Raw genomic sequence first — 25573 nt, forward strand, 5'->3', positions numbered from 1 at the left:
TGTCTACAAGCTCAACACCAGAGGGGTTGGTGGAATGAATTTCTGAAGACATATGAATCCCCCAGAACACTATTACAATTAATGATGCACATTTAGTGGCAATCTGACTTTAGGGGTATTTCTGCCTTGCCAGTATGGGCCATGGGTCAGACACGCCTCCCCCATCAAGCTCTGACTCCACTGAACCCAAGAAATCTTGGAGGGTGATCCAGGAGATCCCATCCCACAGAAAGCACAGATGGTGGAGGAAAAGAAGAATTTGGGTAAGGCTTGGGGTGGGGTGGAAGGCTGTCTTCCTAGGTCAGTTTAGAGTCACAGAACTCTTGCAACATTGATGAAAGCTGTGCACCCTCTACCCAGAAAAATGCAGGCATCACACACAGATAAACATGCCTACAACTTCGCAAGTATCAGGGACTCCAGGAAGGAAGTTCCCTGAGTCAGGGACTTAAGTGAAGGCTCTGATTCTAGGTCCTGATGCCTAAGTGCTCCCCGCCTTTTCTCTACAGAGGACTTGCCCTTGTCCCCAGGGTCTTCTAGGGGGATACCGTTCTCAGGGCCACAGCCCTCCCTCGTGTCAGAGAAACCTCTGCACCTTCATCTTGCAGAGCTCCCCTGGGCGCTCTTTTTCTCCCAGGGTGACAGGAGGCGTCCCAGGAGAAAGGGGTCTCTGGACTTGTCTCTTTTGGCTGCCAGGAGCAGAAGGAGCAGAAACCTAGGGCAGGGAAGGTGACGTCCGGCGGACACTCCCGCCGGGCTCCAGGCGCTGGCTGCAGGCAATGCTGGAGGAAAGCGTGGGGAGGTGAGGGGTGAGTGGTCAGCCAGGCAAATACGCCCACCCCGAGCCTGTCGGCCTGTGGGCATCGGCAACCAGTACCCCGGCCTGGTGTCTCAGAAAATCCCCAGCCAGCCGGGTTCTGCTCGCGGCCCCTCCAACCGCGTGCACTTCCTTTTGACCTCTGGAGGGTTGAACCCCTCCCAGGCCGGGTCCAATCAGCCTTCCCGGGGCAAGATCGACCAACCTCTCTCGTCCCCAGGAGCCCCCGCTGGCGGGCACCTCCGCCTGGCCAGAGCAGGTGCGGGGCTGGGGCCGGGGAGGGTTGGAGTGGGGGAAAGGATTTGGAGTGGGTGACTCAGGGAGGAGGGGCTAAGAACTCAAGAAGCCTGTGTTGAGCAGCTCGGCGCTCCGGCACAGCAGAGAGCGCTGGGAGCCGGAGGGGAGCGCAGCGGTGAGTCAGGCTGCCCCGAGTTCAGCCCGAGAGGGGTGCAGCGCGGGCACGGGTGCGGGCCGGCGTGGCTAGGCTCCCGTGGGAGAGTATGCAGGGATCGCGGTCTGGCGAGATCTCCGGGCACCACCGCCCCCGAGGTCCCGTGGGCCGAAGTGTAGCGGTGAGAGCAGCGTCCCGAGTGGGTGCGGGGGCGCGGGAGCCTCTGCTGGCGGGCGAGTCGTGGGGAGCAGCGCTCTATCAGGTCGTGGAGTTCCCGATCTCCCGATTGACAGTCGAAAGTCCGGGAGGCAACCCTGGCTTCTGCAGTCGCGGCACCACGGTGCCAGAGACTAGCTCGAGGGTTATAAGTCGCGCAAGTGAGGGAGAGCAAAGGAGCCGGGCGAGAGGGATGCGCGGGCTGTGAGCGCGCCGGGGCAGCAAGAATGGTGGTCTGCACCGCGGAGGGCGAACGTGCGGCGAGCGCGGGCTGCGGTGTGCGCCCAGTCTCACGTGTGCTACGCTGCCCTCGGGACGCTGCTCCCAGGTATGGGGACGAGCCGGGCAAGGGGCTCTGGACTTGGTGCAGCGAGTGGAACCAGGGTTTCTGGGCTCCTCTGCGGGTCGCTGGAGGGTTGGGAGTCCTGAGTGATGGCCCCAGGGGTTGATAGGGGAAGGCTGCTGGTCAAGGGACCTCCATGGAAAGTCCTGCTACGTGGGTCACACGCCTCACCTCCAGCTGTCTGCTGCCAGGTGTAGGAGAAGTTGGCATGAAGGGGTGGGGCGGGCAGCGCCTTAGGTCCAGGCGGCAAGGACCCGGAGGAGAGAGAGACAGGACTTGAGGTCAAGGAGCAGCATCTTTGAGCAATCATAAACAAGCGGCTTCACTCTGATTACAACTCTCCTTTTGCTTTCCAAAAAAAAAAAAATTCTGAGATTCTCATGGAAGGTGTTTTCTGCTTGAACTTTCTCTTCTCTAGTGACTTGGGAGATTAAAAAAGAGAGTGCTTGCTAGGCTGGTTTTTCCAAGTTGTTCCAGGTTGGAAGTTGTAACAGTTTGTCGGATAATTTATGAGTGTTTCATGCATTAAAGTGTATTACTGCAAAGCCTTTGGGTGCTATGGGTATAAAGGAAAACTTAGTGCACGTTCCCAGCTGGAAACCAAAATAGGACTCTCCTGGGTATCTCTGCCCCCTCTGTCATCTGAGGCCAATGGAAATCCTGGAGAAAAGGCACTTGATTAATTGTCCTGGCTCCATCCTCTGGGCACACCCACTGCAGTGCCAACCCTCTCCTTCCCCACACATGCATGGCCAGCTGCATTCTTAAATTCAGAAAGGGCAGTGGCAGGCCCACCAGTGTCTTCTCTCCAGGGTCTTCAGACTCTTGAAGCTGTCACTTAAGTCTGCTGGAGGCGACTGTTTCTCCTTCTCAATGTGATGCAGAAGGACAACAGCCTTTGGGCCCTGCCAGCTCTTCTTGCGCAGTGTTTACAATTTCCTATCCAATGTCTGAAACTTTCCCCTTCTGAAGACCCACTGAAAAAAGACTCCATTAGATCTGGAAGCGTCTCTTTTGTGGAGAAGTCATAGGTCAGCTTGGGCAACCCAAATGTCAATCCACTATGGTCAGTGTTCCCGGACATTGAGGTAACTGAGGATTGGGGTTGGGGGGATGAGTGAGAGTGGTCTGGGGTCTGAGGCTGGCCCTGCTGGTGTTGACTCAGAGAGGAAATGAATGTTCCTCAGACTCTGGTCCTTGAAGGGGGTTGGGATTAACATCACATGCCACCAAAATCCTTCCCCAGGCTTTTGCCAATGTTTTTGTGCAGGTGGGAAAAAGGGCAACCTTAAAGGGAAAAATGTGAGGAGGCACCAAGGGAAATGGGGAACCAAGGTCTCGGGGACTGGGGACACATGTATTGATAGGACTGTAGGAGTATCTCAGAGGATTTTATAGCAGCTGCTGGTGCCACGCCACCCCTGGACAGCCATCTCACCCTAAAGCTCCCCAGACCCACTAGAGAACTGGAAAATTGGCTCCACTCGGGGCAGCCATCCTAGTACTAGGGACTTTCCATATCCTTAACCTTTGTCCATGAGTGGGGTTCTCACCTTCTCCTACTTCCCACCACAGATCTCCTCAACCTGGAGGGGCAGAAGGAGCAGGGAATGAGGTTTCACACTCTCCTCTTCCAGAGGAAAATCTGTGCAGTGGCCAGGCAGGGGGCCCCAGCTGCCGACATCAGCAGGGAGGGTAGGGCATGGCAGGGCAGGGCTGGAGCCCGAGGGAAGTTTCTCATCATTGCTGAGATTAAACTGATGAGAAAATCACACAACTTTCCTTTTAAATGAGTGCTGAGCACTTCGGCTGCACATTCATGGAGTGCCTTATTTCAGTGGCAACTGCACTGGAGCCACAGAAAAAAATGACACTCTGCCCTCAGCAGGCAGTGGAAGGCTTGCTGAGGACTCATATAAAGTCTGGATATCTCTGAGCAAACAACCCATGTTCCCAGAGGGTTTCTCTTTCTTTGACTGGCACCTCTGAACTTGCAAATCATCAACTAAACTGTCAGCTCTTAGGCTCAGCCAGTCCTGAGAAATCAACTCTGTGATGGGCCAGTTTCACAGAAGAGCATTCTGTGGCCTCTAGCAAGTAAAGGAAGAGGAAAAGACCCTTCCCCAACCCATTGCCAGGGACCTTGCTTCCTGACAGTGGGGAGATGGTTAACATCCAATCTCCAAATAGTAGCAAAATCGAGATGGCCCTGAGGCAGAAACGCAGCTGGAGAAGCTGAGGCTTTGTGGTCACTGACCTTTCGGCGGGTTATGCATAGGGATGGAATGGTCCTATTTAAGCCGAGATGATAGAGCTCAGCACCAGAGGGGAGCCACAAAATTTAGCCAAGACCAGAACAGTGAAATCACATAATAAAAAAAGATCTTATGCCTCATGATTTTTTCATTACTCTTCTATGGGTTACCTTACATGTTTTGGAGGAATTCCTAGAGGTTGTTTGCCTCAAGAGGAATTATACTGAAATGATCTCTTAATATTTCTCTCCTGTATTTTGGGTAAACTTCTTGTGGTAGTTTTTGAGTTGTAAGACAGAAGGGAAAACAGCTTTGTGATCTTGAGCGAGTCACTAAACTTTGCAGCCTTCACTTTCCCAATCTATGGGAGAAGGGTAGTGTATTAACAGTGTTTCTCAATGGGGCTGTTGGCATTTGGGGAAGATTCTTGGTTAAGGGTGACTTATTTCTGTAATACTGGAAGTTGAGTATTCCTGCCTCACCTACCAAAATGACAGAAATGGTGACAACCCGAAATCCCCTCCCCCCACCCACGGAAGCCTAAATGCTTATTAAAAGGGTAATACAGCTCCCAGTTGAGAACTCCCTTGGCAATCACCAATAAGGACCTTTCTTTCAAGCCTTATAGTCAGGCCATCTTCTACTTAATCACTGAAGTGGGGCTTCAGAGATCCAGCCCTGGGGCTTCATCCTCCAAGAGCCAGGGTATCAGGCTTCAGGAAGCTCAGTGTTGTGGTCCTGCTGGGCATCATCCTTTGCTTTTGTCAGTGGAGTGTGACTACAAATGGCCCACATGAAAACAAAACCAGAAAGAGTTGGGGGGAAGGGACCAGTGGTATTAGAGCATGGCGGCTTCCTTCTCTGCCGTATGCTGTTAAAAATACCGGCAGACTGCCTGCCCCGGGTGTCCACAGCACTGGGAGGAAATCCTTCTCTCCTTTACTAAATGCATCACACTGTAGCACCAGGAGGTCCCTTCTCTGAATGAGAGAACAAGGAAGCAGAGCCCTCCCCAGCACTGACAATACTTTATACAACGTGGGCCCATGTTGATATCAAATTAATACAACTGTGCCCAAGCTGTGAGAGTAAATGGGAATCAATAATGTGACATTTAATTGAAAAAGTAGGCTAGCAATGTACACTGGAGAGATGGTGCATATAGCACTGGGTTTATTCTCACTTATCCTTACCTCTGCCACGAGGTCTCACTGGATGACAAAAAATAGGGCCAATTGGGTTATTCATAGTGTAAAGGGCTAAAATGAATAATTTCTTTGGAGGATTTTACTGCTTGCTACCTCCCAAACCCCTGGAGTAGGGAATGGCAACCCATTCCAGTATTCTTGTCCTAGGAAATCCCATGGACAGAGGAATCTGGTGGGCTACAGTCCATGGGGTTGCAAAAGAGTTGGACACGACTTTGCAACTAAACAACAACAACACCCCCAAGTTGCAGAAGAGAGAAAACTACCAAAGTAGTAGAACTGGCAGGGTTTGTAGTTGATTCCTAATGAGGCCAAAAAAAAAAAAAAAAATGGACATCAGAGATGTAAGGAGATTCCCAGATGAGACTGAGACTGGTCTGGTGATGCAATCTGTCAAGTAGGACTAGCAACAATGCTTTTTGAATTGCCCAAGTTTGGCCAACCTCCTTCACATGTGGAAAATCTTTTTATTAGTAGTAGTATTAGTCAGTCAGACAGTCAGGGTTTCCCTGAAATTCCCCACTGGGGTAAGCAGATGGAGAGGTTTTGGCACTGCCTGCGGTGGCTTCTGCAGGTGGAGAGCTCTGCAAGTGGAATGATCTGGCTATGAAGTCAGTGAGGATGAACGGCCCAAGCTTCCCCCAGAAGCTGTTCCACACTGAGGGCAGTTAAAATCCACTGCTACAGAATAGGCTCCCAGTAACCACAAAGTATGTGCTACTTGGTACACAGATGGGCTGATTTTCCCATTTCCTTTGGCTGTCCCCTCGGTAGCCAGGTTGGTGGAATATATCATCTGTCTGAACACCACACACATTCCCAAGTGAGCCCAGGGAGGGCTGCCTGCTGGAAACCATGAAAGCTCAGCCCAGGTCCAGAGAGGGAGGTACTGTCTAAGCCTCTAGTCACTGTGGATCTCATACAGGCTTAAAGTGACTTGCATTTCTCACTTGTCCAGTCTAGTGAAACGCCATCCCATGTTTGGACCCAACCAGACCTCGCTTGGGAAGATCCCCTGGAGAAGTGCATGGCAGCCCATTCCAGTATTCTTGCCTGGAGAATCCCCATGAGCAGAGGAGCCTGGCAGGCTACAGCCCTTGGGGTCTCAAAGAGTCAGACATGACTGAGCAACTAAGCACAGCACAGCACAGACCTGGCTTGGAGGTTAGCACACTAGGGTGCCATCTCATCCTTGTCAATAACCAGGTATTGAGCCCCCATGCTGTATGGGAGATGCCGAGAGAGGCAGACTCCCTTTGGACTATGATTTCAAAGGAAAGAGCAGTCATGCTCCTGAAGGCTGCTGGACTAAGTCAGCAGGGAGGAGGGAGATGAGCACCAGGAAAGCAGAGATGCAAGAGGGCGTCTCTTGTACCTGGTGTCCCTCTTCTGTGAAACAGAGGTAACAGTAGGACCTGCTCTGTTGGGCTGGGCACCTCAAGCGGGGTGATATTGGTAGGACACCAGCACAGGCCTGGCACACACTTGAGCAGGCACTCAACAAACACGAGTTCTTTTCTGTCATTCTCTCCCTCAGTGGTACTGATCTGAGGTACGCTTTTCGCTTCAGATTGAATAACATCATTTTTGCATTTTTTTATGCCTCTGTATGTGTAAAGCTTTGCTGCCCTGGGAGGAGAAATCTTTCTGGAAGCGTCGAATCTTCTCTAGGAATTTATCCCCCTTCATTTTGACTTTCTGTAATTAACATTCTCATTGGGATAGAATTTTAACCAAACATTTCATCTTCTGAACTACCTTGGCCTCATAATATCGGAGTGGAAGGAAACTCAGAGATGTTCTCCTGCGATTTTCTTTCAGAGGTAAACTTCTCAGACTTGTATCTCAGAGATGTTATGTAATGCTCTCTAAATAAGGCATTTCTTGAGAATGGCCATTTGTACTGGCAGCTTTAAGAATGTTTCGGTTCCTTACCCCACATAACAACTTCTCCTCCCTCCAACAACTCATTTCCTTAGGATTTTATGTGTCTTATCAAGTTCACAAGAGAAGGAAGAGGAGGAAGTGAAATTTTCTGTGTCAGCCGGGCATTCGTGCTCTCCCACCCCAAGGGTCAGTGGCTGGGCAGCTGTTGCTAAATAGCATATAACCTGTGGTTAAAGGGGGAACAGTCCCCACCCTGGGAAGGCAACATCAGGCCATGGATGGATTTGCCTTCTCCCAGTGAGCATCTTGATTAATATGCTAACCAGGGGCCTGGGCCCTGTGGAGAGTCATAATAAATATAAATCCTGCCCAAAGAGCTTGCTCTCAAATCAAAATTTCAATGGCTTCAGAGGCTCATCAGATAATGTAAATGAGGTAAGACTTAGGCTGGTGGGGGCTGCAGAGAACTAGAGAGGGTATGCCCCATCAGAAGAGGACAGACGATCTGTTGCTTTGCGGGTTTGTAGACCCGATGTGGCCAGATCTTCCAACTTTTCTAAGAATTCAAACTTTGTGCCTGAGTGTATAGATCCTTCACTTTTCAAAACATCCATGCAGATCAATAAAACCTGCCTGCAGTTTCATCTTATTATCCAGAGAGACATACTTGGAGAAATTGAGAGCAGTATCAAAATGGAAACTAGCTGAAGAAGTTCCCATCGACTCTCAGAGAGGCCTGAATGACCAGTGTCCTCTAGGAAGGCATCCTAGAGGAAGGGAATGTCCTGCAGGCAGGTAGGATTGCATAAAAGCAGCCCTGGCATAAAACAGAACCGGCTTCAGACCCAATCTCTGTCTCTTATTGGCTCTATAACCACATAATGACTCTAAGCCTCAGTTTCCTCATCTGTAAAAGGGACTCATAATGCGAATCTCAGGGGACAGTTGCGAGGGTGAGAGGAAGGAGGGCTGGAAACCCCTTACTTAGTCCAGAGCCTGGAACATTGGCGGTGCCCAGTGAGCCTGAGTTCTGTCCTAATGCTGGACAGGTGGGGTTTAGCCAGTGCAGAGGGCATGAAGGACCAAAAACATGAAGAAGGGCCATTCACTGAGCTTTGTGAACAGTGGCTTTCCAAGGACTTGGGCTTCTGTTGCTTTTCCTGTCCCCAGAGAAGGACAGCGTTTGTAGGCTGTTTTTCTCCCCTCCTGCCCTCTTCCTGCTTCTCCCCAAGGCCCGAGACTGCGTTCCCACTTGCTCTATCACAATCCCACACTTCAAAAACCCAATCTGGGCCAACAGCAGAAAAACAGAACTCTACTCCATAAGAAGAAAAAGTACTCCGGGAGGCTGTATAGACACGCATGGCAAATATTCAAGGAATTCTTAGGAATAAAAAAAAAAAAAATTGTAAATCTGGATTTTTGCATGAGGCCATCACAGGAACATGTTTTCTCAATTAGCATGCACATTGTTTGGAGTGAAGTCACTGAGTCCGAGGCTCCTCAGGGCTGACTTGTGCTGAAGCCACCTGATGAGGACCTTACTTTCCATGATCGAAATCTGATTCGATCAACCCTGACCCTGCCCCTAGCTGCTGAAACAAAATCACCCCAAATTCTAAACCAAGGTGGAGACATATGCACTCCACTGCAAACCAATCAAATTTCAGATCCTGGGTGTACTCACCCAAAACTGAGAAAGACAACACTACTCTTGATGATGGAGTGGTGGTCTTCACAGACCCTTGCATTGTTCTTTTCCTTGAGCACTTCTTGTTAGATGGTGACTGTGCATGGTCCCGTCAGAGCAGATGTGTCCTGTAAGTTCTGAAAGCAGAGAAAATAGTTTCTTTTGCGAAAGCATGCATCAATTGCTTAAAATATTACTAGTTGGTGCCTGAGATCAGCGATTATGTTTTCTGGATGGTTTCCTGGACTGACTCTTTTCCAAGCAAACGGCTTTGTCGGATATTTGTAATTTCTGAAATATTTGATTAATGATGTCCCCTCACCAGAGGGATGGTCCAGGGTACATGATTAGCAGCTTGCTTCAGAAGCAGAGATACAGCCCAGCATCCAAAGGGATCAAGCAAGAAGTTGAAAAAATTTCAAACCCATTGTCATAGAATAAAGTAAGGGAAAATGGTTTTCAAACTATAGGTTGGGACCTATTAGGGAGATGAGAAATCAATTAAGTGGTACAACTTTTTTTTTAAAGAAAGAAGTAAAGTTTTAAAAATCAACATGCATTGCATGGAACAAGGGGAAATATGTGTGAAAACTTTGTTTTAATTGTATATATGTTTACACAATATGTGTGCAAACTGGATCATGACGGAAAATGTATTTTTTCACTATGAGTCATGGTTAAAAAAGTTGAAAAGCTCTTGGCACAGACAACAGCATGGTTTAGAAAAGGGCATCGCTCTGAAGCCAGACAAGCTTGGGGTTAAGTCCCAGCTCTGTGATTCCTAGCTGTATGATCTTAGGGAATTTAAGTTCTCTAAGCATCAGTTTCCTCATTTGCAAGGTCAGATTAATTGCCTCCTCATAGAGCTATTGTGTAGATTAAATGACAAGGATGTAGGAAGTGCTTGGTACTGGGTCTGCCATCAAGGAGGCCTCAGTAAGCAAGAGCCACTGTCATTAATGGTCTTCGCCTTTCCCCCTCTGCCTCCTCCCTCTTTATCTTCTTCTTTGAGACTACTCAACCTCATTAGAATGATGACCTCCCTAAATGTCTTTGTCCCTGAGATCTCTGGCCAGCCTAGCAAAGAAACAATAGCATGGTATGTTGTGTGTATCCCTACCTTTCTACCCTCTTTCTTCTATTTCATGTTGGCAGAGGCATCTTTCTGTGATTCTGTTCCCTGGACATCATCATGACAGTAATTGTCCCAAAGGCCCAAGACATCCCCCTCTCTGTCACTGAGAACCATCAGCGGGGTATCACAGCATCACAGCCTTCCCCGGCCTTGTGACCGGGACAAATTCTTTGGTCTTAATGTGGTGGTACAGTGATTCTGGAAGGAGCTTCTGTTCCCACAAATCACATCCTTTCCTTCTCAGTATATTTTTATAAGGACAACAGGGCTAAGATACTATTAAAATGTTGACATTGTCAAATTCTTAAGAAGTCCCTGCCCAGAGCAAGGAGCCTAACATTTTTTGTGAGCAAGGCTCCAGGCTGCCCCAGTGCAGAGGATTTCAATTTCTCTCCTGCTATAAACAGCTTACAGGCTCCTAGTGTGGGCCTTGGAGCTGACGGCTTCAGGTAAGCCAAACCCTAATTCTGACTCCAGCCCTCAACCTGGCCCACAGTCTGTCACTGACCCTAGACCTCCCCTCGCCAGCTGAGGGTATGTGGAAGAATGACCCATACCAGGGGCCACAAAGGTGACACGTCCCAATTTTCTTGAGAGCCTGGCTAATGCAGTCCCCTGAGGACAGATCAGCGATGACAAACTGCTGCCTCTTTGTTCAGGCGGAAGCTTCACCTTCTCCCTCTTGTGTTCTCCATGCTCCCCTGGGGCTCATTCCAGTGCTCTCTCTGTAAAATGCAACTCCCCACCCCCACCGGGGCCCCATTTTCACCACTCAGATTCAAAGAGGATTATTAGTGACATCTCCTCAAATGCTGAATTCCTGTCCAGACCAAAGATTTAATGCTCCTTTCTAGGCAGTTGTTTCTAGGCAGTTAAGACATCTCTCTTCGAGGTTGCAGGGCAGGGGGGCTTACGGGGAGAAAGTGAGCTTGTTATAATTTTCATCTCTATAAGAGTCTTCTTTACCACAACTCATCCCACCATTCCTGTAAAATTCATGCCATCAGGCCAGTTACACATGTTAAAGAACATTTATAGGGACTTCCCTGGCGGTCCAGTGGTTAAGACTTCGCCTTCTAATGCAGGGGCTGCATTTTCCATCCCTGGTTGGGAAGCTGAGATCCCACATGCCTCGCGGCCAAAGAACCAAATGAGAAAACAGAAACAATATGGTAGCAAATTCAATAAAGACTTTAAAAATGGTCCACATCAAAAAAATCTTTAAAAAAATAATAACATTTATAGCAGAAGAGAGACATTTGTCACATCATATACAGCCCCTTGCTCCTTAAGCAGGTGGGCTATATTGAGCGAAGCATCGGGATCTTGACCGGATCATAAACAAAGCAGCTAAGAGGCTGTTTAAATCCATCACTGTTGCACCTGAGTTGTTTTGTTTAGGAAAAAGCAGATGCTGACTTACATTTTCTGTGCCCAAAAGGGGACGAAGAAAAACATATTTCCACCCTTTCTGAAACTTGCAATGACAAATGGAATCAATTGTCCCAGAACATGACACACCACCAAGAACGTCTCTTATGCATGAAATGAATTACCTTTCTTTTCATCTGGGTTCAAGGGTATTGCATCTGTCCTTTTGTGGGGAAAGTGTGAACACTTTGAAATGTTTTCATTTTCTTTTTTCGAGGAGGTCAGACACAAAAACCTGACTCCAGATTTCACACCCATGTGTCAGCATCTCTGTATCTTGGCAATGAAAGAAAATATTCTGGGAGTGGAACTTTTAAGTATTGTTTTGAATTTTTCTAAAAAAGAGTGGGACATGTCAGAAACTAGAGGGCTTAATAAAGCAACAAATATTATTTGTTGTAGGTTATTTTTAAATCACCTTTATGATTAAGCATAACAAAAGTAATTTTAAGTTGGCACAGTATACAGAATATCCACATTCTCCTCATTTTCACTTCTTTAATGATTATGAACCAGAATTATGACTGGCAACACTCATGCTCGTGAAGATTCCAGAAAACTGTCTGAAGCTTATTTCTTTTATGGATTGGGAAAGTTGTTATGTAAGAAAGAAAAATGGTTGTCAGATATAGATTATTTATTTCAGCTCTGTCATACTGAGAGCTAGGAGAGTGGGGATTTATTTCTGGGTCAGCTTCTTCTTAGCTGTGTGACTTGGACAAATCACAGAGCCTCTCTGAGCCTCTGTTTCTTAATCTGTAAAATGAGAGTAATAAGTTTGCCCCTGGATACTGGAATTACCTTCTGCCTTGAATACGGTTGCCAGCTGGGGAGACACCTTGACTGTAAGTATAAGAGGTGAGATGTGAGAACCCTGGACAAGGACTTTGAGACTCCGGGCACCAGTGTTGGCTCTACCCTGAGTCAGGTGAGGGACCTTGACCGCCACTTGCTCTGTGTGTGCCATCCCAGCTCCCGCCTGCCCCTCTCAAATGCAGTAGCAGATGTGAAAGCACTTCACATAATCCTGGGAAGAAACAAGCTGCTCCTGCCATGGTGGGAACAGAGGCCTGTGCCAGGCACTGAGCGAGCCCCTGCGAGGCGGAGGCCAAGGGCACTGTGGAAAAAGCGTGAATGTGGAATCAGACTCTCCAAAGCTGCAGGCCCAGGAGTGGGGCTGAAAACACATGCGGCCAGGGCAAGTTCCTGCAGCTCTCCAATTTCTAGTTTCCTCCGCTGTGAAATGGGGCTAGTAGCACTTACTTCTTAGTGTAAAGCTTAAACAACGTGACTCCTGCTAAGTCCTTGGCTTGTCCAAAACTTGGCTTTGTAGTGGTCCTTGGCAGTAATCATGGATGTGTACCTGAGGGGCTCTCTGCTTAGCTGGTAACCTGGCTGAGGACAGTCCAAGGCAGATGTGGTTGCAGGATGCTTCCAGGACATGAAGCTCTCCTAATGTCCCCTCTGTCTCCTCTGCCAGCTTTTCCTTCTCCTGACCTCTAAATATAGGATTGCCTGGAGCTCAGCCCAGGGTCCTTTCCTCTCTGTATTCCTCTCTTCCTAGATGGTCTATCTCAGCCTCTCCAGGCATTAAATAGGTTCTACAACTTCTGGATATCTATTTCCAATCTGGTCCTCTCCCCCGGGCTCTAGGCTCTCAGGTTCTACTGTCATGTCTACTTGGACATCTAACGGACATCTCAGATTTAGAGTTATTGACCCCTGAACTACTCTTTTCCAAGTCTAATTTTAGTCTTCCCTACTTTAGACAATGATGTCATTATTCCCAGTTGCTCAGATCCCAAATCAGGAAATTACCCTTGATTAGATCTTCCTCATCACCTTTATTTTTTCTCATTCACTTAGTCATGTTTATTAATTCAACAAACATTCTACAATGTTCTTTCTGCTAGTTTATAGGGACACAACTAGAAACAGTGTATGGTTTCTCCCTTGGAGAAGCTTACTCTTAAGCCTACTAATATTATATTCTCTATAGTTCTTGGCCTATTTAGCCAAACAACCTGAAAGTGAAAGTCTCTCAGTTTTGTCCGACTCTTTGCAATCCTATGGACTGTAGCCTGCCAGGTTCTTCTGTCCGTGAAATTCTCCAGGCCAGAATACTGTAGTGGGTAGCTGTTCCTTTCTCCAGGGAATCTTCCCAACCCACGGATCAAACTCAGGTCTCCCACACTGCAGGCAGATTCTTTACCGCCTGAGCCACCAGGGAAGCCCATCCAAACAACTAGTGCTTTTTTTAATTGGAGTATAGTTGCTTTACACTGCTGTGCCAGTTTCTCCTGTACAGCAAAGTGAATCATCCCTACGTACACATTTATCCTCTCTCTTTTGGTTTTCCTTCCCATTTAGGTCACCACAGAGCACCGAGTAGAGTTCCCTGTGCTATACAGGAGGTTCTCGTTAATTATCTATTTTACACATAGTAGCTCATCACCTTTTCTATTCAATCCACCAGCAAGTCTTCTTGGTTTCCAACTAAATACTGAACCTGGGCACTTCTCGCATCCCACTACTGCCTCTTAGTCCAAATTACCATCTCTCAGCCAGATTTCTACAGGGACTCCCTCCTGGATTCCCTGCCTCCACTCTTGTTCCCCTACAACCTTTTAACCTAACAGTAGAGTGCCCTTTTAAAGATGTAAATCACGTCACATTATTTCCTAGCTCTTAACCCTCCAATTACACATAGAACAAAATCCATACTCTTGCCACGGCCTTATTTCAGTGGTTCTTAACCCAGGGGACACTTGGAAGCATCAAAAATGGCAAACACATGATTGTCACACATGGAGGAAGTGGGGGGCTGATATCAGCATCTAGCTGGCAGAGTCCAGGGATACAGCTAAACATGCTACAACGCACAGGACAGCACCCAACAACAAAGAGTTATTTGGCTCCAAATGTCAGAAGGTGAAGTGGAGAATGCATGTACGTGATCTGGACCCTGACCCTCCCTCCTGTATCCTGTGTCACTCCTCCAGTTGTCTGCTGTGAGGCAGCGTCATGGAACTCCTTGTTGTATCTTCAACACATCATTCTTGATACTGTCTTGGGCCTCTGCACCTGCTGTTTCTTCTATTTGGAACACTTCTACCCACAGATCTTCTTTACATAGTTAGCTTTTGATCATCATTTAGGTCTGCTTGGGTGTTACACCTCTTGAGCACTATAACTTAATACATCTATCCCCACTCAACCAAACCCTGCCACGGTAGACTCTCTCCCCTTACCCTGCTCTCTATATGTCATACTACTTAGTTTTATTATTTTGTTGTTTGTTTGTTTATTATTCGACTCCTCCACAGGAATGTGAGAATGGGGACAGGGACTTTGTTGTGTTCATCAAGGGCTTCATCACATATAGGAGCTCAAGAAGTATTCGTTGAGTGAATGAATGAATGGTTGATGCGTATGGCACAGACAGCGATTACTACAGAAGGTTAGGAAAGGAGACCATCAGTGGGATCCGGCTTGTGGGGAATGGCTTCCTGGAGGACTGTTTTGCAAGTTTGTGGAGTCCCCACCTGTTCAGCTAAGCTGGCCCAAAATGGAGCAGGGCATTGGAAGCTTGGCCTCCTCTGAAGCATGAACATACCTGGGAGCACCTCTTATAGATTAGAGCCAGCTGTGGACTTTAATATTCAATAGGATAGAGAGCAAAGTTGGAGAGCTCAGGGGTCTTAGATGTAAGATTGAAGAGAGGAACCAGAAAAGAGAGGCAAATGGGAGAAAGGCAGGAGCAGGAAGGAGAAATCTGGGCTCAAGTTGGTTCAGATCAGGAACAGAGGTCAGTATAGAGGGAGGGAGGGGGCGGGGGCGGGGGAGAGGGGAAGAGAGGTCACCTTCAGGGGAAAGTCTCTAAGTAGCTCATCCCGAAGGGCTGATTATATTAATAGCTTCTGGAAAAGAAACTGGAAGTTCTGCTATCAGTTTTCCAGGAGCCAAGTGAGGCAACTGTTGAGTTGGGCCTGAGAAGCTAGAAAGGCCAGTAAAGGGTAGAATCAGATTTCGCAGGCAGAGACTGTGCCTTGAATAAACACTGTGCTGCCCCATGTAGTATCCAGCTGATACTACATGAGATAATTATAAAAATCGTGGCTCCAGGATAGCCTTAATTCCCAACATTCTGACCCATTGCCAAACATTGTTCCTGTGCTTCAATTAAAAAAAGCAAATCCCACAACACCACATGTGATGGTGTACAATCTGTGTGCAGCACATGCCAGGTGATGAGTGGGTGCCCCTTGGCCCAGGTTGGCCTCCCCATGCTGCCTCACAATAAGGATGTTCATGTTCAGTTCTTGAGAGGGGTGGGTTCAGATCGTGGATTGTTTTCCCAGGCTCTCAGGATTCCAGAGTTTGTAGATTATGGAGCCTTTGAGGAGGGAATGCTTGGTCCCAGGTACACAGCTCCACTCATCCTAACGCCTCCTCCAAGTGACACGTATAGTCAGGGTCTGTGCCCTCAGGGCTACCTCAGGACACTTACTCATAATTCTGGTTCATTCTGCTGCCTGGATACTTCTGAGGGTATGACTACAGGGGATTAGCCAGCCAACACCTTATTTTATGAGTCTGTTAATGTAGGTTTAAAGTAATACACCTCAGATGTAGACAGCTTACTCCAACCTACCAAAAATATCATTAGGAACATTTACAAGGTCTAAAGAGTGATTTAATGGTGATGAAATTCAGATGTGTTGCATTGCCCTAATGTCAAATTTAGCCCTGACTCAGTCCATAGAAATACGGATTTCCCGCAGACGTAGTCTCATAGCCTCCTGGGTCCCATGTGCCTCGTGGAGCTAAGGTGATGAGCTTGTCTGTCACACAGCCTCAGAAGTCATAAAACACCCCTGAGTTGACCATCTCTCTCCTGCTTCTTCAGAGAGCCGCTGACACTCAACTTTGACTTTTTGGTCACACAACCTTTCTGTCAACCTGTCACTGGAGCTCCCTTCCATCATTAGGTCTCCTTGGTATACAGAGGTTTGATGCTCTCAAACTTCTACCGCATCAAAAAGTGACCTCTGACCCTTCACTCCTGCTAGAGATACATGGCTGACAAAGACTCAGATGGTTGCTTATCCCAGGGGCAGATGCTCTCAGCGGTCATCAAATACCCTGGGTCAGAAAGCAGTGAACCACTCACAGACAACAGAGGAAGCAAAAGGAGAGCCCTGGCCCTTCTTTCCTGATGATTGTGTGACTTCATATACATTACAAAAACTCCCTTTGATTCTTGGTTTCCTGAACTGTAAAATTGAAATAATAACAATACTTCCTTTGTAAGGTCTTCCCTGGTGGTTCACACAGTAGAGAATCTCGAATCTCGAGCCCCGGGTTCAATATCTAGGTCAGGAAGATCCCCTGGAGAAGGGAATGGCAACTCACTCCAGATTTCTTGCCTGGAGAATTCTATGGACAGAGAAGCCTGGCAGAACTGTAAAACTGGAATAATAACAATACCTCCTTTATAAAGCAGTAGCTAAATGAGAGCGTATATGTAACAGTTAGCACAGTACTTGGCACCTAAAAGCTGTTCAACAAATAGCAACTACTCACATTATGTTATTAAAATCTTGGAAAGTAAAATTTCAGACTTCAGTTAATGACTCATGGAAATATTTTGAAGCTTAAGGTCTTTGTGAAGTGAGAGAAGGGGATGGAGTTTAAAACACTGGGAGAAAATCCCTAGCTGAGGAAGGCAGAAGTTCAACATCATGGTGTCTCTGTGGCTACTGTTTAGTTGTGGAGGTAAGCCTCAGTTAAGCCATCTGTCAAATGGGAGGAATAAAGTTGTGGTGATGATTAAATACAATAATGCTTATAGATGGTTAACACAGCACTATGCACTTGAGGCTCAAAAGGTTTACCCTTCTTGTCACGGTTTTTGTTATCACAGCCTGTCTTTTACATGCCAGTTCCTCTCTCAACTCTTTACTCAGGTCAAGCTTATATATAGACACATGCAACCTAAGCACTATTGCAGGATTTAGGCTGGAGCAGCCTTCCCCCATGTGCAAGGGTCTGTCCCTGACACAGGGCATTTACAGCCAGCTGAAAATCACTCCCACAGATTTCTGGGATCTTCTCCTCCCTGCCACCATGTGGCTTCATCATGAGGAAAGGTGATGTCATGCTATGCATGGACAGGGGGCAGCTCCTTTCCTTTCTTACAAGGGCTTTGGAGGTGGTGCCACCTGGCTCTCACCGTTCATCTCTGGGATGGGCACAAAAGCAAGCGGCCCGTGGCCCTTGAAATGAATTTCTGCAGTGATCAGGAAAAGGGCCCAGAGTCTTTAAAAATAATTTTTATTTATTTATCTATTTATTTATTTATGACTGTGCTGGGTCTTTGTTGCTGCACAGGCTTTTCTCTACTTTCGGCAAGTGGGGGCTACTCTCTAGCTGTGGTGTGCAGGCTTCTCATTGAGGTGGCTTCTCTCATTGTGGAGCACAGGCTTTAGGCATGAGGGTTGCAGTAGTTGTGGCATGTGGGTGCAGTAGTCGCAGCTCCCAGGCTCTAGAGCACAGACTCAGTAGTTGTGGCGCACGAGCTTAGTTGCGCCACAACATGTGGGATCTTCCCGGATGAGGGATCGAATCCGTGTCTCCTGCGTTGGCAGGAGGATTCTTTATTGCTGAGCCACCAGGGGAGCCCAGGGCCCAGAATTTAGCTTTTGCCATTCTTCTTGCCAGAAAGTGCTAGACTGGGACAGAAAAGAAATCCCAGAGACAAGGGTCCTTTAGCTTTCTTGGACTCCAGGGGAAATAAATTTTAAGCTGCCTCATTTATGATCGAAGCGATCAAAATTTATAAAATGTCCTGGGGATGTTTCTGCCCGTGTGTTCCTGAGCAAACCTATAAAAATGGAGGAACATTTTGGTCCCAACAAACTTGGTGATTAGGACTAACGCTTACTGCCAAGGTGAGGTCTGCTGAAAGCTAACTATTCAGCAGATGTCACTGGGTTCTCTCTGCGCTGTTCGGGGCTTTAGCAGGATATAAGGATGTTTAAGACTTGGACCTGCCTACAAGGGACTTAGGAACTGATTGGAAGTTCTTACTTCATTTTAATTCCAAGGAAACCTTCAGCCTTTGGGAAAAAGAATCACTGGGGTGAATCTAATACCACAGGGCTGGCTGTTATATGGATTCTCCTCTGACCCAGTGGCCTTGGACATGAAAAGGAAATGGAAACATTTTATTATGAGATTTTCTTCTCCCTTTTCTCAGGCTTCCGTTGTCTGCCCCGGTCTACCTTCCACACCACACATACACATGCACATACACACACATAGACACACATGCACAGCACTTATAACCACCCCCCACACACACACACGCCACACACACAAAAAAGTGGAGATGTTGCTGAAGCAGCTGCAAACATTCAAAAACTGCATTACATTTCTGACTCAAATATCCATAAACTCCTGGCATTGAAAGAATCATGCAAAATCATGCAGTCTTTATATATAGATACAATTTTTTTAAAAGAAGGGGAAAAAAAGCCAGAAAGCTAGCAGGTGAAGTGCCTTGTCTAAAATCAGGGTTAGCAGGTAAGTCCAGCTCAGGTCTTAGCTCATTTCTTTTTCTCACTCTTTCATCAGCTATTTTATAAGCACCAACTTTGTGCTAGGAGCTGTGAGAGGCACCTGTGATACAAGGTGGACAAAAACTGTACAAAGTTCTTCCCGCCTAGGGCTACAGACCAGACAGGAAGCCAGTGGCAAGAAACAGAAAGGAATGAGCAGTTTCCACTCTGAGTTCCCATGTGAAAGATCCATGTGCCATCATGGGGGAGGGGAGGTGGTCCTAGGAAGGCAGGAGAGGTTCCTGGAGAAAGGCATAATTCATTTGAGATCTGAAAGGCAGGAAGGAGAAAGAGAAGGAGAGATGTTCCCAAGATGAAGGGAAGTCTTCCTACCTCATCCAGGAAGCATATTTTTGATAGTGGTGTTCTGGAGTTGGGCTCAAGCAGGCTCATGCCTGCTCCACCGCAAACTTCTCTTCCCAACTTCACGCTCAGTGAAGTCACGCTAGTATCTTGCTATTGGCTGTGGTGGGAGTATTTACACCCCAGAAAGCAGAAGATGCTACAAATCCAGGTCCCTTTCCTTCAGAGAACCATCTTTACCAAGATGGTTCTACGTTCCACCTGCTTCCTGCTGTGGGCAACACAATCCCTGCCCTTTAAGCCAAATGCCTGTCCCCTGCCTGCAGAGTCTCTACCAAGAGCCTGTTCCCAGAAAGTCACTGTCAACAAGTGACTTAGGCCTTGGGGCTGATTATATCAGACCCTGGGCCATCTGGCTTCTAAGAAAAAGCCCGTTCTTGTGGTCTTCGTCACCCTCTTGCCATCTAATGATATTTATCAACCACCCACGCCTGCCCAGTGCTGTACGAGACACTTGGCAGGCAGATCTCAATCAGGCTGTGACCCCTCAGGAATTCGGAGCCTGGCTAAGGCTGCTAGGCTGACATTGTTCTTCCTTAATATAACTCGGGCTGCTGGGGGCACAAGAACCAGGGGCTGAAAGCCCAGCTGAGGGCACGAGGTTAGGAGATGGCACCACTACTGTTTTCCCCAGTCTGCTTCTAGGTACAGGAAACACCAAGTGAGTGCAGGTCAGAGTTCACAGTATGTATGATTTGGTAAAGTTTTAAAAAGTCAATCAGTTCTCCCATCCTTGCACCCTCCATTGTCCTCCCAGTTTTCTAAAGGGATTTGCCAAAAGAAAAAGTGAGTTTTGAGTTCTTAACAAAGACTGCCAGGAAGCAAGGAAGGTGGACATCACAGAGGGGATGTTTTGCAGTGGAAGTACCTTTGTTCCCAAGGCATGTGTGCACCTGTGTGTGTGTTTGTGTGTGTGTGTGTGTGTGTGGTGTCTGCTGTGCATACAGAATACAGGGGAACAAACAATGGCTGTGGATGGTGGTGCAGATGCAGAGGAGGAGGTTGAGCAGGGCTGTGAGATGGGGAATCTTGAAGGAAAATACTGGCCGTAGGGTCTGGTTGGGAAAAGAAGCTGGACAGTCTACTTGATTCCCTCTGATCATCTCCCAGCTCCTGGATGGGGTCCCGTGATGATCACACTTGGCTCATGCTGGAGAAGGCGCCCTCTGTGTTGTGGAAACTTAATTATTTTACTAGCTTAATCTCTAGTCAGATGTAAAAGCTGGGTGACACCAACCAGTGAGTCTGGCTAGGATTCTACCCAGAGCCATGCATGAATATGCAAGGACCAACTTAAGGGGTCCTATGAAGCCATTCAACATTATCTTCCATAGCCCATTGTGGGCATCAGCACATAGTGGACTGTGAGTCTCCAGTAGGCTTCCCTTAAAAGCAAAACCCAAAGTGATGAGGGCAGCATTACTGACACCCAGTCTTGAATTTGCTTATCTGATTAGCAAACTGCACACACAGGGTGGCAGGGGCTGTGCTGAGTGATAGAGGCTCCTCAAACGGGATGAGGCTGGCAGACCAGCAGGTGGGCCACCAGGGTGGCAGAGACATGGTGATGCTGGAGCGGTTGCTGTCTGTAGATGCTCTGTATTTAGAGCATGGAAGAGAGGATAAAGGAGAGAGTGTGGCTAGAGGTCAAAGAAGATGTGCCAAAGGAGGTTGGCACAGGGAGAGCTGCCCACAGTGATGCAGACAAGAGGCAGGTGGATGTGAAGACAGCTCCTGGCTGCCATGTAGAGGAGCTACATCACCTCCCTGTCCCTCTTCTGCCACTGCCCTGGATGCCAAGGGTACCTACTGACCTTTCTGGCAAAGTGCAGTAATTCCAGAGTCCTGGCCCAGATCTTGTGAGTCAGTGAGGAAGTCCAGAGGGGAGTCCTGTCCACCCATCAGTAGAGGGACTGCAGGAATGCAGGTTGTCTCCTGTATCACAGCGGTCCCCAACATTTTGGGCACCAGGGAGTGGTTTCATGGAAGACAATTTTTCCATGGACTTAGTGAGGGTGGATGGTTTTGGGATGATTCAAGTGCATTGCATTTATTATGTACTTTATTTCTATTATTATTATATCTCAGATCATCAGGTATTAGATCCTGGAGGTTGGGGACCCCTCCTGTATTGGGCATCCAGCTGAGGTGGTAAGTGGGGGCTCAGTTCAGTTCAATTCAGTCACTCAGTCATGTCTGACTCTTTGTGACCCCATGAACTGAAGCATGCCAGGCTTCCCTGTCCATCACCAACTCCCAGAGTCCACCCAAACCCATGTCCATTGGGTCGGTGATACCATCCAACCATCTCATCCTCAGGGTCTTTTCCAATGAGTCGGCTCTTCGCATCAGGTGGCCAAAGTATTGGAGTTTCAGCTTCAACATCAGTCCTTCCAATGAACACCCAGGACTGACTTCCTTTAGGATGGACTGGTTGGATCTCTTTGTACTCACTAATTCACACAAAGGCTCCACATGACCAGGGTGCAACCTGCCCCTGGGAAGCCCCCTTGGGTCCTAGAAGAGAGGCCAGAGAGAGGATGGGAAGCCCAAAGAAGGGGAAAGTTGTGTGCCAGGGGCCAGGGGGAGGCAGTCTTTGAGAGGGTGAAAACTCATGTTGCCCATTTAGCATCTCCTGGAGCAGCACAGACTATCTGTTTACTCTACTGAAACCCACATGGTCTGAAGATCAAGGGGTGTTTTCCTTATTAACATCGAAACAATTAACTAGTTAATGTTATTACATGCATTGTCTAAATATTGTTAAATAAAACGGCTTAATGCCAATAATTACCCAAACATTTCAGTGACACAGGACTCCTGCCAGTGCAGGGATGTGTTACCAGTAAGACAGCAAGCACCGAGTACTTACTTTGCTACCAGATAAGTCACTTGACGGGGGTCCCCTGACTGCAGTCCCCAGACTGTGGCTCTGTTTGGTGGAAGGTCTTTATCAGCCCCAGGTGAAGAGAGCTTGGATAAAGTGCAAATTATTCTCTGTGGTCAGATCCCAAAGTATGTGGGTGACAAACACAATGGCATTGTTTCCTTGAGTGAGTCTTATTTTCCATATGTGGGAGGAATTCCAGACTTGAGAATTCTGCATCCAGACTTCATAGATTTTTTTTTTCTAATTGAGACAACACAACTAATGATAAAGAACAATGCCAGACAGGCTTCTAAGCTCTGAAAGGCTCTGGGTCAAAACTTGACCTCCATAATGACTGGACAGGCTCCAACAGCAACTACTGTCTTCTGTTGTCAAGCAGGACCACAGGCTCCACAAGACCAACTTTCCATTGGCTTGTGGAGTGTGGAGACAGAGCAGATGTGCCTGCCTGCTAATGCGCTGTGGGATGGAGCCACTCTCTGGGCTTATTGAAATCAGATGCCCAGCCATCAGAGCTGCCCTGCAAACAGATGGTGGCTCCATGAAAGTGCCATCACGTTGGAAAATTACAGAAGCCATGACTCCATTGCCTCACCCCTGTGCAAGACTCCATTTTTACCAACTGGGCAAGACGAAACCCTTCCTTTCTCCATCACACACTCCGAGGGGCCAGGCCCGTGTCACAATTAAATACTTCTAGAAACTAAATTGGTATGAAAATTTGAATACCAAAGACAATTCCTTGTCAACATGATGTAAACATGGTGTACCCAAAATGTTGACATTAGTTATCTCTGAGTAGTGGGATTGGAATAGAAAGCATGGAGGCATATCTGGAATTGTGCATGCCCGTTCAAGAAAATTAGACTCAATCTACAAGTAATATTCCACTTGTTATAAACAATTCTTGAGGTTAGGGGGAAATCTTTGTTTTTAATATGCAATGTCATTTGAGAAAAATATATTGTAAAAGGCTAGTTAGTTAATAAACTCTTTCAATTGCTCTAAGATTTAAAAGTTGTATCAAGATTATATTGACTCTCTTTGAGGCTTCTAAGTTAAGATTCTATAATCTGAATAAAATATTGTTAGAGTGAGTTGGTTGATTGGTTTTTGAGATTTATCTGTGTGTGTGTGTGTGTGTGTGTGTGTGTGTGTGTGGCTTTGGTTTCCTCCTCTGTACAAAACAACTCTACTCATAGACCTATTCTGAGCATTAAGTGAGATAATCCGTGTAAAATATTTCCAGCAAGGTCTTCCCTGGTGATCCACTGGCTAAAACTCTGTTCTCCCAATGTAGGGGAACTAGATCCCACATGCCACAACTAAAGACTCACGTGCTGCAACTAAGACCTGGTGCAGCCAAATAAATAAATAAAGTATTTTCAACAATACCTTGCACATATGAGATATTTGATAAAACATAGCTATCATTATATACATGTATTTCATTTTCTTTTAAAGATGACATCTAAGCTCTGCAAAAACAATAGGTAGACAATAAACATATATCAAGTGTTTTCTTTTTTGAACTTACCTGAGATACACGAGTGTGAAAAAAAAATCTAGAGCCCAACTTGAATTTTCTAACCTTTATCATGTCTTGGAGGGCTCCCCTGGTGGCTCAGTGGTAAAGACTGATCTGCCAGTGAAGGAGATCCCTGAGTCAGGAAGATCCTCTGGAGAAGGAAATGACAACCCACTTCAATATTCTTGCCTAGGAAATCCCATGGACAGAGGAACCTGGCAGGCTACTGTCCAAAGAGTCGGACAAAACTTAGCAACTAAACAACAACCATCAGGTCTTAGATCTCTTCCTAGTTACTCCTATAAATAGTGCATAATTTGGTGAGGCAGAAATTTAGGAACTGGAAGGACTCTTAGAGGTAATCGGTCCAGATCATTTTACAAATGCGATATTTGATGTGTGATGACTTAGCCAATGTCAGAGAGTAACAAAGACCAAACCAGACTCTAGGTTCCTGACCACTTTCCGACTGTGCATCTCCTTTCAGTCTTACAGATGGCCTCTTGGTTTCTTTCCTGGTTGATGTGTAATGATACTGACTCCCTACTGGTGTCCTATACTACTGATAATATCACACAGCACAGCCCTGGGTGTATAGCAGGTATCTGATAAATGGTTTGCTCAGCCCAACTCAACAAAGGTTTGCAGCCTCTGACATGCCAGGCACGTGCTGGGCAGTATACAGAATAGGAAGCTAAATAAGACAGTCTCTGATTTCAAGAAGCTTCCAGAGACTGACCAGGGAAGGCACAGAAAGGGGAAAAGGGAGTTTCAGAGCAGGAAGATTTAATTTCATCTACAAAAGAATGAAGGTCAGAAATTGAATCACATAATAAACCTCAGTGAGTTAGCTCTCCAGGCTCCTTATCTTAGACATTTTCAAATCCCAATATTTCCAAAGTTTATATTTACAGTTCTTGACCTCGCCCCTTAACTCCAAATTTTGGTTATCAACTGCCTGCTCGAACTCTCATCCGATAGGGATCGCAGTTTACCACGTCCATACCTAAACTCTTGATTCTGCCCTTGAAACCTGCTCCTTCCCTGGTGTTCTCCATCTCAGTGAATTACAGCTCCCTCCTGCTGGATGCTAAGACCTTGGAATCATTCTTGATTCTCCTCTTCCTCACTCCTCCCACATCAGAGTCCATGAGGGAATCCTGTTCACCCTGTTCTTTCAACACCTCCTTCTCACAGAGTCCTCCCACTGCCATGCTAGTCTTGATCATCACCACCTCTTGCCAGATTATCACAGGAGCTGCATCACTGATCTTCCTGCTTCTACTCTTGGTCCGCTTTGTGCAGGTTCAGAGTGCTCCTTTCAGAATATATCACATCAGGTCACTTTCCTGTTCAAAGCTTTGTAATGGCTCCCTCTGTCCTTAAAAATAAAGTCTGAAGCCCTCACTATGGTTCAGAATGTCCTGCAAGGGCTGTCTCCATTGCCTCTGACATCGCATCTTCTGCTGCTCTCCCCAGGGATCTGTCTGCCCCAGCTGCAGGGGAATATTTACTCTTTTCAGCCAAACACGTTCCTGCCTCAGGACCTTCACACTGGCCATCCTCTCTGCCTAGAATGTTTCTCCCACATTTCTGCATAGCTCTCTGCCACACTTCATCAGATCTCTGTAAACATCACCTCAAGGGACTTTCCTGTTACAAAGTAGCACTTCCCCAATTTGTAATTCCCAAATCCTTACCCTCTTTGTCTTTTCCAGCAGTTACCATCAATTGACACTTTGTTGGTTATTTGTACTTTCTTTTTCTTTCTTTAAACATCTAATTTTTTATTTTTTT

At 46.9% G+C, this 25573-nt stretch overlaps 1 protein-coding gene across 1 annotated transcript in view; it reads left to right on the forward strand.

Annotated features, from left to right (window-relative positions):
* The first annotated feature begins 1155 nt into the window (after positions 1–1155).
* Positions 1156–25573, forward strand: part of NGF (nerve growth factor) — a 57189-nt gene continuing 32771 nt past the window's right edge. Inside the window, exon 1 of the mRNA XM_081493324.1 lies at positions 1156–1229. The gene's annotated coding sequence lies outside the window, so the exon portion shown is untranslated. The remainder of the gene's footprint in view (positions 1230–25573) is intronic.

This window comes from Giraffa tippelskirchi, chromosome 5, assembly GCF_054371585.1.
Source record: "Giraffa tippelskirchi isolate mGirTip1 chromosome 5, T2T-mGirTip1v1.2.pri, whole genome shotgun sequence".
Lineage (NCBI taxonomy): Eukaryota > Metazoa > Chordata > Mammalia > Artiodactyla > Giraffidae > Giraffa > Giraffa tippelskirchi.